This window comes from Hyperolius riggenbachi, chromosome 12 (assembly GCF_040937935.1).
Source record: "Hyperolius riggenbachi isolate aHypRig1 chromosome 12, aHypRig1.pri, whole genome shotgun sequence".
Taxonomy (NCBI): domain Eukaryota; kingdom Metazoa; phylum Chordata; class Amphibia; order Anura; family Hyperoliidae; genus Hyperolius; species Hyperolius riggenbachi.
The window spans coordinates 46,404,098-46,419,528 of NC_090657.1; the positions used below are offsets into that span (position 1 = coordinate 46,404,098).

At 47.6% G+C, this 15,431-nt stretch overlaps 1 protein-coding gene across 2 annotated transcripts in view; it reads left to right on the forward strand.

Annotated features, from left to right (window-relative positions):
* TMEM98 (transmembrane protein 98) overlaps positions 1-15,431 on the forward strand; it is a 64,022-nt gene that overhangs the window by 16,108 nt on the left and 32,483 nt on the right. The window contains exon 1 of one of the 2 annotated variants that reach the window (XM_068262456.1): positions 14,230-14,363. The exons of the other annotated variant lie outside the window; for it this stretch is intronic. The gene's annotated coding sequence lies outside the window, so the exon portion shown is untranslated. Of the gene's footprint in view, positions 1-14,229; positions 14,364-15,431 lie in introns of those variants that run through there. 2 annotated transcript variants of the gene reach the window in all.

A 15,431-nucleotide genomic window follows, 5' to 3' on the forward strand; every position in this document is an offset into this window, starting at 1 on the left:
TTCGAATTCGGCCAGCATGAAAATCTACCCGTGATCACGGGGTGAATTCGAATTCGTGAATTTGGAGAGCAACCCTGATCATTAGGCTCAACTTTGACCCTCTACATCACAGTCAGCAGATACAGGGCAGCCAATCAAGCTACCCTCCCTCCTGGAGCCCCCACCTGTATAAAAGGCAGCTGCGTTGACCATGATCTCACTCTGTGTGCTCAGTAGTTAGTGATAGAAGGGAGAGAGTTTGCTGGCTGCTGCTGCACAAATTAGGGAAAGCTTAGTTAGGCTGTTAGGCTTGTTGCTCCTTGCTGATACTTATTGCTAAGAAGCACCCCAAAACAGCTCTTTTGAGAGCTAATGTTCTTTTGATTTTGTGTGTGTGTGTGGCCCATAGGGTTGCTTGTCGGATTCCACGGAATGGAGATTTCCGCGATTCCGGTCGGAAATTGGCAATTCTGTTCCGGTGAGATAAAACGGAAAAGCTAGAGCGGTAAACGGAAATAGCGGAATTTCTATGCGGAATTCCGTCTGAATTTAATCAGAAGCGTGTAAAAGCTGCATTAGCCAATCAGAAGGATCGGAAGGGATAGACCCATCACAGAACCTTAAAACATGCCGATTTCTGCATTAAAAACAGAATTTCTGCACCAATTAGAGTCTTAAAACTAACCATTCTTACATTAGCAACCAGCTCCTAGCTACCTATCATCAGCTATCCCACCCATTTTGTATATAAGAGGTGTGACAGTCACGAAGCTTGTGGGTTTCAGTCCGGTGTTGGAGAGAGGAGAGACAGACCCATATTAGTTGTTTCAACAAAACAATAGTCTTTTTAAAGACTGTATATAAAACATAAGTCTTTTTAAAGACTTTGAGAGAGAATTAGATTGAGTGTGAGCTATTAGTAGTAGTAGCTAGGTGTATTTGTGAGAGAGTGACAGTAGATTGTCAGTTTGAGTGATAGATTGTAGTGTAGTGTGCTAATAGTTGCTGTGTGGAGAGGGTTAGACAGAGCCAGCCAGGCCGCAGGCTTAGTGATTGACAGTGAGAGAGTTAGGTGATTGATTAGTTGAGTGTAGTGCAAGTTTTTTTTTTCTTTCTTTCTAAGTTCATTTTTTTTTCTTTATTTTGTTTTTGATTTATTTTCATTATTTCACCCCTTATTTTCTTATCTGTTTTTTAGTTCAAAGTAAGTGGATTTATTTTACTTTGGTTCTGTCGCTCATATCCCTTCCTCAAAGTTTTTTGCCCCAAAACAATGGAGCGAGAGCAGCAGCAATTTCCTGCCACTCCTAAAGGAAAATGGAGTGATGGTGATGGTGGTGGATCACGTCAAGTACGTGATCAGGTTGAGGGTGGCAGAAGCAGCAGGAAGCGTTCCGCCCTGATCAGAGATGTCTTCCCTGTGTTCGCACGCAGGAAAATTTTGACAGAGCAGCAGGCGAACAGAGTAGTTGATTACTTCGATCAGGAACCCTCTACCCAGTATGAGGAACTTGAAGCTAGTGGCAGGAGAACCAGTAGTGGCCAGATTCCTTATGACAAGAACCCGACCGCAGCTGCTTCTCTTGAGGAGGTTGCTTCCTCCCAGTACTCTCCTCCAGAATTAAAGCACACCTATGTCGATGAGAGAGATGTGCAGAAGGATTGGGATGAGGCATTGGAGGAGACCATGGGACCAAGGTCCCAAGAAGTGGTGGGTTCTGTGGTGACAGAAATGGCCCCTGTGTTTTATTCATCCAGTAATCCATCACAACTGGGAGCTTGTGTCACCACCACCAATCAACATCACCAGTCTACTGTAGAGGTGTTTTGTGGCCAGGTGGAGGGTCCAGAAGAGTCACTTATGGGTTCCACTGCTTTGGTTGAACTGCATGATGTTTTGGATGATGAGGCGGCGGCTGAGCCAACGTGGTTGCCATCTGGTGGGTTAGGCACTAGCAGGCGTGAGCAGCATGGAGAAACAGAGCAGACGCTTGGCCAGCAGCCTACAAGTGCTTTCCCGTGTGTCAGTACCCACCAGTCCAATGCTGAGCATTGACGTGCTAGAGCAGGTCGCACCACTGTTCCACGTGCATGCACGTCCCATGCATGGAATTATTTTAAAGTTCTGGAAAAGGATGAATCCAGGGCAGTCTGTTCTGTGTGTTGTAAATCGGTGAGCAGAGGCAAATCGGGCAGCGGGTTTGGCACTTCAGGGCTGATAAGCCATCTGCGCAACCACCACAGACGGGAGTTCTAATATGTAAAGAATGGCCACACAAGCCCGCTGCCTGGGTGTCACCCTAGACTCGGCCCTCTCCTTCACCTCCCACATCCAAACCGTAGCTAGAGCCTGCTATTTCCACTTACGCAACATCTCCAAGATCCGGCCTTTCCTGACCCCAGACACTACCAAACTCCTTGTCCATGCCCTCATCATCTCCCGCCTGGACTACTGCAACTCCCTCTTGTCAGGCCTTCCTCAAAACCGCATCGCCCCCCTAAAATCCATCATGAACGCAGCAGCCAGACTCATCTACTCCTCCCACCGCTCTGTCTCCACAACTCCCCTACGCAAATCCCTTCATTGGCTTCCAATTCACTTCAGAATCAGCTTCAAGATCCTATGTTTGGCATACAAATCCTTACACAAGTCCTGCCCAACCTACATCTCTGACCTGGTCAGCAGATATACACCTGGCCGCCCACTTCGCTCCTCCAACGACCTCCTCTTAACCACCCCACGCATCTCGCACTCCCATGCCAGACTGCAGGACTTCACTAGAGCTGCCCCTATCCTGTGGAACTCTCTCCCGCTGCCCATCAGGCTCGCTCCCACCTTCAACACCTTCAAAAAAGCACTCAAAACTCACTTCTTCAAGGAGGCCTACATCAACTCAACACTACCCTAATCCTTTCTGCCAATAACTTCTTGATGCACCCCCTCCTTTTGTGTCACCAGCCCTTCCCTCTAGATTGTAAGCCTTTGGCAGGGCCCTCTTCCCTTGTGTATCATACTTGACTGTGTGCACTTTACCCAGAATTTGGAACTGGTAATTTTTTACCACTACCATTCCAGTTTATGATCTGGCATTGTACTATTATCTGCATTGTGTTGTGTATCTTATTGCTATTACCTGTATTGTTGTATCTATGGTCTGTTACCTGTATTGTTCTGTCAACCCTGTTATCATTGTCTGTAAGCCTATTTATTGTACAGCGCTGCGTAATATGTTGGCGCTATATAAATCTAATAAATAATAATAATAATTAAAAGATGGGTGGAGGAAAAGCAGCAGCAACAGGCCCCTCTTCTTTTTCTAGTCATCCTGTCCCTACCCAACCTGCTTCCCATTCTACTTTAAATATCTCTGCATGCCAGGCTGGAAGAGGGCTCCAGACTTCGGCAAGCACCTCATCATCACCCTTGTTGATTTCCTCTGAATCACCAGCGTTCCAGCGTCAGGCCTCTGTGCCAGAAATGTTTCAGAGGAAGCGGATGCTCCCTTCAAGTGATCCTTTTGTTGTCAAAAATAAAGCGCTCCTGGCAAGGCTGTTGGGCCAACAGCTGCTGCCCTACCAGTTTGTTGACTGTGCCCCCTTCCGCAGACTGATGAACAGTGTTGCTCCACAATGGCGGATCCCCAGCTGCCATTATTTTGCCAGGAATGCTATCCCTGCCCTTCACCAGCACATTGTGGAGTGTGTTGGCCGGTCTATGGATCACGCTGTCGGTGGCAAGGTGCACTTCACTATGGATGGCTGGAGCAGCAGGCATGGGCAGGGAAAGTATCTAACTTTTACCGCCCATTGGGTCACCCTCCATGGTGCTGCTGAGGAGGGTGCAAGATCTGGGGCATCTCAGCTGGTGATGCTGCCACGTGGGTTGAATGGGAGGCCTGTTCTACTTCCCTCTGCTACCTGTTCTGTCCAAAGCCAGTCCACCATTGCTGAGCCTCCCAGCAAGCGGTCCCGCTCCTACAATGGTCTGCAGCACCATCGATGCCAAGCAGTGCTGAAACTCGAAACCATGGACGAGAACAGGCAAACTGGCCGCCATTTCTGAAGGTGCCTACACTCACTTACCTTGCATGGCCCATGTCTTCAACCTTGTAGTCCAGAAATTTTTACGAACTTTTGATGGGTTGAAGGACGCTGTGACCTCAGCACGAAAAGTGTCAGCCCACATCCGTCGCTCCGCAACCACCACGCGGCCTTGAAACTGCTGCAGCGCCGCCATAGCCTGCCGCAGCACAGGCTTATTTCTGATTGTCTGATGTGGTGGAACTCCACCCTCCACATGCTGGAGAGGTTGTGGGAGCAGCGAATGGCGGTCAGGCTATACCTGTCTCAGACATCTTTTCCTGTCTTGCCCTGCCTCAAGCGTCCTGTCAGAAAGGACCTTCAGCGCAGCTGGAGGCATTGTCAGTGAGAAGAGACGTCGCCTAGGTCAAAAAAGTGTTCAGTACCTCGCCTTTATCAAAATGAATGAGGCATGGATCCCGGAGGGCTACTGCCCGCCTGAAGACTAAGTCAGTCCCCAAACACAGCATCTCTGCTTGCATGCCGTGTGACTGCCGGCCCCAAGACTAAGTCACTCCCCACACAGCATCTCTGCCTGCAGGCCGCTTCACTGCCCTCTCCGCCACCACCAACAGGTTCCAGGACTCCAGGTGGATTCCTAAATTTTTAAGGCTGCTAACAAAAATACCAATTTATTAATGGTGCGTGTACATGCCTGCCTAATTTTTCTGGTTGCACTGCGGCTGCAACAACACCACAAAAGGCATGTACATGTGTCAATTCTCCTTCGTGATCATTACCTTGCCGCGGCGAAGAGGCTTGCGTATCACAATGAAGCAATGACCGCCGGCTATACAAGTGTGTTGAGGGGTGGCACACCCAAGATAATAAGGTTGTTGCTTCACTGTGGACATACCAAATTCGATCAGCTGGACAGTCACTGTTGTTCTATCATTGAGCTACCACAGCCCGGCGACCATATTGGCTGGAAACCCGCCACGGCCTGCACTCTGGATAGCCTTTTTTCAGCTGCGTGATGACAAATATAAAATATTTTACATTTATTGGAGGAACCCCTCCCTTCCTTTCATATTGCCAGGACAGAATCCGGCAAAATGCTGGAGTAGGTGGTGTCCGGAAAAGGAGGAATTGCTAATGGCTGCCACCTGTGTAACCCTAGTTATGAAAAGAGGAGGGTGAAAAGCATGCACAGAAATGCTCATAGGCTTGAAGGAGTGTTTATTTATCTTTATATGTGTTAGAGTGATGCAACTAAATATTTTGAATTAAAAAAATGTTTGGTTTGGGTCTGCTTTAACCCTAATGTACAAAGCTTTCCACAATCTTTCTCCCTCAAACCTCCTCACTAGTTTCCAGATACCAACCAAATCCCAATCCCAATCGCAATCTAAGATCTGCACACGACCTTCGATTGTTCTCCTCTAGAATCACCTCCCCGCTTTCACGTATAAAAGATTTCACACATGCTTCACCCCTCCTTTGGAATCCTTTGCCATAACACATCTGTCACTCCGCAACCTTTGATATCTTTAAATGTGCCTTCAAAACTCCCTTCTTCCATCAACCATACGATCTACCTTAGGCCAGTTCCCCTTTTGACCTCTGGCCAAGTTATACTTTCTACCAGATAACCTAAAACACACTGCCTCTAGGTATTAATATTGTATACTATCCCACCTCATTTACCCCCTAGCAAGGGCAGGGCTCTCTCACCCTTTTGTGTTTGGGATTTTGTTACACATTTATTCATTTTAAGTTTGTCACTGTTATTGATTCTGTATTTTATACCAACTCTATTTTGTATATTGGTGTATACCATTGACTATTATTTTGCACCCCGTGTTTGCTTCTTACTTTGTACAGCGCCATGGAATATGTTGGTGCGTTATGAATCAATAATAACCATACAAGCAGATTTCTAATTTCTAATTGATCACTACAGGGAAGTGGATACAATGTTACTAGAGATGGGGGTCTGTAGAGCAAACAGGTTTGTTTTGGGATTTCACATCAGCACGATGTTTGTCTGACACCAGGTTCCGATCCCCCACAATTCCCCACAGTCACATCTCACCCTTCAATCCCCACCTCCCCAATCCAAGCACATCCAGAGCGGAATGAATGGGCTGTATGGAATGCAGATCAGATGCTACGACTGAAGTCTGACTGGATATGCTGCATGCATGTTTTAGGTGTGTGTGTGAGTCAGACACTAATGCCACCAAAAAGATAAGCAGGACTGCCAGGCAACTGGTATTGTTTAAAAGGAAATTAATATGGCAGCTTCCATATAACTCTTGCTTCAGATTCCCTTTAAAGACACTCTGAAGCCTCTGAAAATTGCCCTTGTTTTCAGCCAGTCCTGTTAAGCACTAATGGTTTAGCTAAAACGCCGCTATCCCGCGGCAAAACAAGGCTTTATTCACCCCCAAATACCAGGGCAAAAATCCACGACTTTCCTGGTCCTGGATTTTGCTGCACGGGGAGGCAGAGCTTTGAGCTGTAGCTCTGCTTCCATTCGTGTCGATCTTCGCCTCCTCCTCGTCCCTCTCAGTGAAAGAAGTTAGAGAGGGGTGGAAGGAGGCGGAGATCCGCGGGAGATAGAAGCGAATGGAGGCAGAGCTGCGGTTCAAAGCTCTGCCTCCAACCCTGCATTTCGGGGTGAATAAAGCCTAGTTTTACCGCGGGATAACGGCATTTCAGCTAAACCATTAATGCTTAACAGGACTGGCTGAAAAAAAGGGTGATTTTCTGAGGGTTCAGAATCTCTTTAAGCCCCATACACACAGGGGGGATTTTGGTCACCCGTCAGGGATCAACACACAATCCCTTGGGTGACATTGCTGTACAGACACATCATTAGCCTCCAGGCTATCGGGGCATTTGTTGCTAAGGAGTGGGATAGAGGGAGAATGAACAGCGCATGACGGAGTGGATACCTATAAGCAGGGAAGCAGGGTGGACAATGGGATCAGGTGGTGCTCGGGCATTGAGGGATCACTTAAGATTAAGCCAACGTTGGGCAACTGCTGTACACAAGCTGAATTCCCTCACGATTCTCGGTCCAGGCAGACTTTATCATACACCACAGCAGAGTTCAATCCAGCATGTGTACATAGCTTTAGTCATCAACTTTAATTATGTTATACCGTACAGTTTTACAAAATGTTATGTTTTTATATGTGCAGCTTATATACTGTATGTATAGCTTATATAAACTTCTAAAACCTTTTTCTTTTAAGTAATCCGGCAAAATACCAGGAATTTTAATCCTATTACAGTATTAAAACTTTCTTGTCCTGGAAAGTGCAGAACGTGTCAGCTGTATATTACAGCGTTTAGCTTGAGCTTTCTTGGTTATTATTTTGCATAGCAGTAAAATCACTGCAAAGAAATAGTATGTAATACAAACATAACATAGATAAAGCAGGTCAAACGTACGTAGTTGTATAGAATACGCTGCATAAAAGATAGATGAAGGAGCCCATACAGATGGTCACCCAATGTGGCAATCCCTCTTAGATTGGCAGCTCTGAAAGCAAAAAAGGGTAAAACTCAGTACTTGCAAGAAGTAACTAATAAAACAAACACTATGCCACATATAAAATGCAGAAGCCATTACCCAAGATGCCAAATGCAGAAACTATTACCCCAGATGTCAAATGCAGAAACCATTACCACACATGTGAAATGCAGAAAAGTTTACCCCAAATGGTAAATACTGAAACGTTTTGGTGGCTGGGTGGGTCACGGCGGTGGCGGGTGGGTCATGCTGGTGGCCAGTAGGGAGGGTGGATCAGGCTGGAGGTTCGTGTTTGGCTCAGGCAGGTGGCTAGTGGGGTGGGTGTGTAAGGATGCTGGCTAGTGGGGAGAGTGGGTCATGCTGGTGGCTGATGGTTTATGCTGGTGGGGTAGGTGGGAGAGTGGGTCACACTGGTGGCTAGAAGGGTGGGTGGAAGGTTTAGGTCTGGCTAGTGGGGTGGGTCAGGCTGGTGGCTAGTGGTGTGAGTGGGAGGTTTGGGTCTGACTGGTGGGGATAGGTCAGGATGGTGGGTAGTGGGGTGGGTGGGAGGTTTTGGTCTGGATGGTGATTGATGGGAAGGGCGACTCAGACTGAAGGCTAGGTTCAGGCTGGTGACAGGGTCATGCTGGTGGGGAGGGTGTGCAACTCATCTCGGGGGCCCCCTCCTAGCACTGAGCTCCCTTGTGGGGCAGAAAATACAGCTTCACAGGCTCCATCAGCCAATAGAGCGCCAGCTGCCTGGACACGCTTTCTCCTCTGCAAAGCTGCTCACACTGAAACAGGAAGTAGTGTGAATGGCATTGCACAGGAAACAGCGTGGACAGCGTGCACAGGAAACAGCGCGTCTCTGTAGTCAACAGAGACGAGTGTCACAACAGTCTAGTGAGTATATGATAAGGAGCGCCCTAGCATTCTCGTATCCTGCATCCCAAAGAAGTGGATTTTATTTTTTTACTTAAGATTACAGGAGGCGATAAATGAATGTGATTTCTGTATGGAATGTCTTCAGTCAAATGTTACTGCGGAGTAGTGTTGGTGGATTCCCTGCATGGCTCACGAACCTGCATGTTTTCAAATGCTCAAATAGGAGTTCGCCTATCACCCGCAAAACCACTGAACCTTTACCCATCCCGTCGTGCCCCTCTTTACTTTCCCTGCCTAGTGTGCCTGATCTAGTTAAAAACAAAAAAACACAGGGACACCAGGAGCCCAGTATTGCGTAATAACGTCACTAAAAGATGGCTGAAGTATACAAAATTATACTCACAATTGTGGGTTGCTTGTGAGAGCAACCACTTTCAGTGTATGTGGAGAAGTACCGTCTCCACTCGGCCTTTCGGTCGCTGCTCCTCAAAAAGCGATCTGTGTTTCTGTAGAGGTGCTACCCCTGGTAGTATCCTGGGGTCAGTAGTTACTGGATCATGCGGTAGGAGGCGCCTGTAAAGTATATGTTAATCCACAAGACAATATATACAGGCAAGAATGTAAAACCTTACCTGCTATGAGGACTCAAGATAGGTAAAGAATAACAATAATTTATTTAGCACCTTGACAACGCGTTTCACGACGTACAGTCGCTTCCTCAGGTCATGTAAAGTGCTCCAAAATTCAGAGACCGGTCTGGGCGCCATGGTCACTCACCTCCATGAACGGAGTCAGGCTGATGTCACACCAGGGTCGAGGAAGCATAGGGAGAGCTGAATGGGTGCTGAGTAAGGGAGTAGCCCTCTGATGAGAGAATCACAGCTAATCAGATAGCTGTTCTCCTGCACACTGGCTATCCAGACTCATTGGTCCTGTTGTGATATCTGCCTGGCTCTGAGCATGGTAGTGAGTGAGTGAATGGGTATGCCAAGCAGGGGAAAGGGAGACCAGTGACAGGCCGCCCAGTAAACCTCAGGAGGTTCAGGCTGCATGAACGATGGGCACCGTTATGGGCGATTGTGTTGGGTTTGCGAGTTCAAACCGCACAGCAAGAAGGTTGCACATCGCTACCTCCACCTTGAGAAACAATAATTATGGCGACAAATACATTTTTATTTATATACACACTGCCAGAGAGGATTGAGACAAAATGTACCCACGTCACGAGATCACAGAAACGATAGCTCGTCGTTCAAAGTATTGCCGGTGGTTGGTTCACATGTGTCCTTGCAAAAAAATAACAAAGCATAGGATTTTTTTACACACACGTATGTGTGCAGGGCCGGTTCTAGACTTTTTGCCGCCTGAAGCAAACTTGTAAGGATCTGCCCGCCTCCCCCGATAGGTAGCCTGGAGGGGGTAGCAGCCAGGAAGTAGGAGCAGCAGGCACAGCGGTGGGGAGGGTGTCAACCCCCCCCTCACCTGGGGTTCCCCTGTCCTTGTGTTACGCTTGGTGGTATATTCTCCACGGTCAGCACACAATGCGGATTCTGACGTGAAGGAGGTACACACGCTAGCACAAAGAACCAGGATATCCCCAGTTTAGTGGAGGAGAGGACTGACTCCAACAGGAGATGTGGCGCACAGAGCAGGTGTAGATCCGAGCAACCACAAACAATATTTAAGTACAACGGATACAATATTCCTAACGTATTACAATTACAGCTATCAATGAAGCGACAAATGACAGACTAACATATGTATATATTGGCGATGCACCGATATATAACATAAGCAAGGAATGCTAGCTAGGACCTGGAATAATACAAGAAACAGGACTCAGAAGGATTCGCTATTTCTACGCAGAAGTGAGCGCAATCCACACAAGGCAACAGGAACAGGAAGGAGGGATTCGCTACTTCTACGCAGAAGTGAGCGCAATCCACACAAGGTAACAGGAGCAGAACTGAGCTAACTAAGCACGGGTGATCACGAAACGCGCAGGGCCAGCCCTAGACTTTTTGCCGCCTGAGGCAAAATTAGAAAAAAATCGCTGCCCCTCCCCCCCAGCCGTTATTGTGGGGGGGCGCCGAGCTGGAGGGGTAGCGGGCAGAAAGGGGGTATTGGCCTAGCCTGGGTCCCCCGATCTGCGCTGCTCCTCCAGTGTTACACCAGCGTGTATATCATTAAGAGGTAACGGGCGGGGGAATCACTCACCTCTTCCGTGTTCCACTGACGTCACTTCCTGCAAGGCCGTCCACTTACAATACAGTGGGCGGCCTTGCCGGAAGTGACGTCAGTGGAGCACACGATGGAACGCGGAAGAGGTGAGTGATTCCCCCACCCATTGCCTCTTAATGATATGCACGCTGGTTTAACGCTGGAGGGGCAGCGCAGATCTGGGGACCCAAGCGAGGGGGGGGGTCCGACCCCCCTCCCCACCGCTAGGCCCAATACCCCCTTTCTGCCAGCTACCCCTCCAGCTGGGCGGGCGGACCCCAGCATCCAAGGACACGCGGGTGCCGCCCCCCCAGATCCGCCGCCTGAGGCAAATGTTTCATTCCGCCTCATGATTGGGCCGGCCCTGGATACGCGCAACCTACCGAAATGTGCTGGAAGCTGACTGACTGAACACAGGATATAAACAGTTGGCGTACGTATATATCAGCGACACTGATGTATTAACGTATCACGAATACAAGAAAAATAACAAACGCGCTAGTATGCGTAAATATTGGCGATGAACCAGTGGCGATGACGCAAGACTAGCAAAGTAGCAATTACTGATAACAAGAGCTGAACTGGAAGGACTCACTGACCCCTTTGCAGGAGTCAGTGCCGTCCACACGAGATCTAGGAACGGGGGGCCTCGGACAGAGTAACAGACTGAATCTGAGACTATGATAGCCAATGGAGCACTGCAGGAAGCAGTCCTTTATATTGAGGTCATCCAATGGGAGCAGACATGCAGAGTCCCACATAGGTGAATTGTAATCAATCACAAGCTGACAGCAGGAAAGGGCAGACAATGATATGCAGCCTGCAAGAAAGGGATTGCAGCTCCATTGCAACAGACAATGTTTGTTTTCACAAAAGCATATTAACCTGTCATTAACTTCAGAGCGACTGCTCAGTAAGCGCACGCAAAACTATGCGAGCAAATGCACACAAAGAAATCAAAAACTGCTTGTCTTCAGTAAAACTGCAGCCAGCAGTACATGCTGCAGAAGTGATCATAACACCTTGCTCCCCCCCCCCCCCTCCAGCTATTTTTGCTAAATTTACAGCCGGCAGCGAGCGGGGAAGCAATTACTTACTTACTCACTTGCGTTCCACCGCTCGCCGCATCGCTTCCTGCAATGTCATACACTTCAGTTGGCGGCATTGCAGGAACTGATGTGGCGACACAAGTAAGGCACATACACACATCAGACCATAGTCTTTTGAAAATGAAAGATCAGACCAATTGTACCACCCTTCATGTAGTATGAGAGCCATACCTTCACAGTCTTTTCTATGGAGCTGAACTCCACATCAGAAAAAAATCTTTGCAAGATGCTGCACACACAGAAGCTGTACAGACACAAAAGATCAGTATCTGCAAAAGATCTGTTCCTGCCAAAAATCCATTCCTGCAAATTGCAATGATAGTCTATGAGATCTGCAGATCATCATACACACATCAGATCCACCAGGATGGATTTTCAGATCTGCGGATGATTGCTTGATCTGCAGATGAATGTCAGTTAAATCATGTGTGTATGGATTTTTTTCTGATGTGGAGTTCAGCTCCATAGAAAAGACTGAGTAGAGTATGGCTCTCATACTACATGAAGGGTGGTAAGATTGGTCTGTGATCTTTCATTTTCCAAAGACTATAGTCTGATGTGTGTATGTGGCCTTAAGGAGGAAGTAATTTCCAGCTCGCTGCTGGCTCTGAATGTAGCAAAAATAGCTGGGGGGGGGGAATTACTTCCTACTTACTTTCATTCCACCACTCGCCACGACACTTCCTGCAATGCTGCCCATTGAAGTACAGTGTATGGCATTGCAGGAAGCGATGCGGCGAGCGGTGGAACGCAATGAAGTAATTGCTTCCACCCTCGCTGCCGGCTTTAAATTTAGCGAAAATAGCTAAAGGGGGGAGCAAGGACAGGGGAACCCCAGGTGAGAGAGGGGGGTGGGGGTCTGACACCCTCCCCACCGCTGTGCCCGCTGCTCCCCCTTCCTGGCTGCTACCCCCTCCAGCTCCTTGCCCCCCCCCCCCCCCTCCACAGCCAGGCGGGCGCTGTCCCCCCGCTCACTTCCGCTGCCTGAGAAACTTGCCTCACCCCGCCTCATGGGCTGCCTGTGGCTGTGTGTATGGCTTTTTTTTATGTGTTTGTATGCAACAAACAGATAAGCAACAAAACCTTTAACCACTTAAGTACCAGCAGTCTCTGCTCCCTTAAAGTGGATCCGAAATGAAAAACTAACGATAACAAGTAACTTGTCTATATATCTTATCTAAAGTTTAGATAGTTGACACAGTATATCGAGCTGTAAACAGTTTCAACAGTTTATGATTATTTATTCCTGTGATGCAATAAGAGCAGCCATGTTCTGTTTGTCACATTACACACAGGCAAGCTGATCTGTATCTCCAGCCCTCAGCCTGTGAAAACTTCACTCCCCCCCCCCCCCCCTCTGCCTCTGAAATCTCTGGCTAGTAACCTCCTCCTGCCCAGACTGAGCTCCCATAAGCCTTTGCTACTAAGGCTCAGAGTGCCAAGGCTCTCTGGAGAAACTGTGGGCGAGGCTTGTTTAGTTTATAGTGACCTAGGGTATTAAAAAAAAAAAAAAAAGTATTTGGCTTGAGTAATGCCCTATAAACTGTATGAAAGGAACACAATTATGCAATGAGTAAAAGTTTATCTCGGATCCACCATCCAAGTACCAAAGACTGCTGGTACCAGAAACCACCGTATAACCACAAATCGCTGCACATACCTGCCGCTACCGCCGTCCACGCTGCACACCCAGAGCCTCAGGCCACCCACTCTGCCTTATCTATGACGGCAGAGCTCTGTGAGGAGGAGAAGAGCCGCTTTTATTGGCTCCTGACCGTGTGATCAATGTAAGCCAATAGGAGGTTCTCTTGATGACATGGTCAGGAGCCTGAGATGACAGGGCTCTGCCATGATAGAGGAGGCAGGGAGACAGCATCAAGATCGGCAGGAGCAATAAAAGCAGTGAGAATGCACGGCGGCGGCAGTGATGTGAAATCTATGCCCTGGCAGGTATTAGAGCATCAAAACGGGGCGTAGATTTCAATCACCGCTGTCTGGAAGCGGTTAAAGAAAAAAAAATGTGTTACAGCTGATACAAATCCTGCAATAAATCTGTAGTGTGTACGTTTTGCTTTCATAGAAGCAGACATTGTTAACATCCTGAATTTACCAATTAGCTGCTTTGTCATGGCTGCCAGCTGATACAGCTGAGATCAAAATACAACTTGTGATTAGACACAGAGGTGGGGGAATTAGATGGGCTAAACTCTCTAAAATACATGCAGGGTGCATTTATCGGTTTTCCTTCTGTCCTGTGCAAGAGTTCAGGTCCACTTTAAGCACTAACCGCGTTGCTTTCAGAGTCATCAGTCCCTGGAACACTGAACCTTTCAGTCATACTGTCACACCCTGGACTGGCCGAGACAAGCGGAGTGGATTGTGTGGTAGAGTCATATCACACGAAACAGATAAGACTGTTCACGCCCCTAGATTCAGGTCTGTTAATGATTCAGTAGGGAGACAAAAACGTAAGCAAGTAGTGTTTACCCTCTCACGTATTGGTGCGAGGCCTATACGGAAGTCTTTACCAGGGGGATCCGAGCCACCAAGTCCACATCTGGGTGACACAATATTCATTGTACGCCGATCTTGCAGCAAATTCGGAACTTCGAGTGAGAATTATTTTGGTAAGGTTTAGATATCAGCTATGTAAAGCCTGAGCAATCTTAATTGTTTAAAATTCCTTGTTGTCTTCAGTTTCATTCGCAACATGCCTGTTTTGTATGATGCAGAGGGCAGAAATCACTTGACTGTAAGTCAGCATTTAGACAAATTGCTTTATTTATCTGCTTTGTATTTATATAGCAATGACATCTTCTCATGCAGCACTTTCCACAATATATCGTTATGTCACTAGTTGTTCCTCACAGAGGATCATAGTCTAATCCAGTGGTGCCCTCACTTTTTCAGTTTATGGGCTACTTCGAAAACTACAAATTGAAAATGTTCTACCAGGTAGAATCTATCAACAGACGCATGTCACAACTACAGCACATGCACAGCCACAGTCCATCTGTGATTACCACAAGCCGCTGGTCAATTAGATGAATATCATAGAGTCCCCCTCAGTAAACCAAATAGAGCATTGCTTGACTAAATATAGAGCAGGGCTGGGCAAACTATGGCAATCTATGGCTCGTGGGCCGTATACGGCCTGTTGGCGATTTGAACTGGCTCTGACACAGGTGACCTGGGTTCAAATATCAGCTCTTCAGGCTCAGTAAATCAACACCTATCCAGGTGGCATAGTGTTTAGCGCCCTCGCCTTGCAGCGCTGGGTCTCCAGTTCCAATCCCACCTAGGGCACTATCTGCACAGTTTGTATAGTCTCCCCATGTCTGTGTGGTTTCCTCTGGGCAATCCGGTTTCCTCAGACATCCCAAAAACACACAGATAAGTTAATTGGCTTTCCCCTAAAATTGGCATTAGACTACGATACATGCACTACACAAGACATACATAGACATATAACTATGGTGGGGATTAGACTGTGAGCCCCTCTGAGGGGACATTTGAGCGACAAGACAATATACTTTGTACAGCGCTGCGGAAGACACCGCACTATATAAAATACTAAATAGTAATAATAAAAGTAAGGAGTCCTTGGGCTAGACCAGGCATGGGCAAACTCGGCCCTCCAGCTGTTACTGAACTACAAGTCCCACAATGCATTTGCCTTTATGAGTCATGACTGT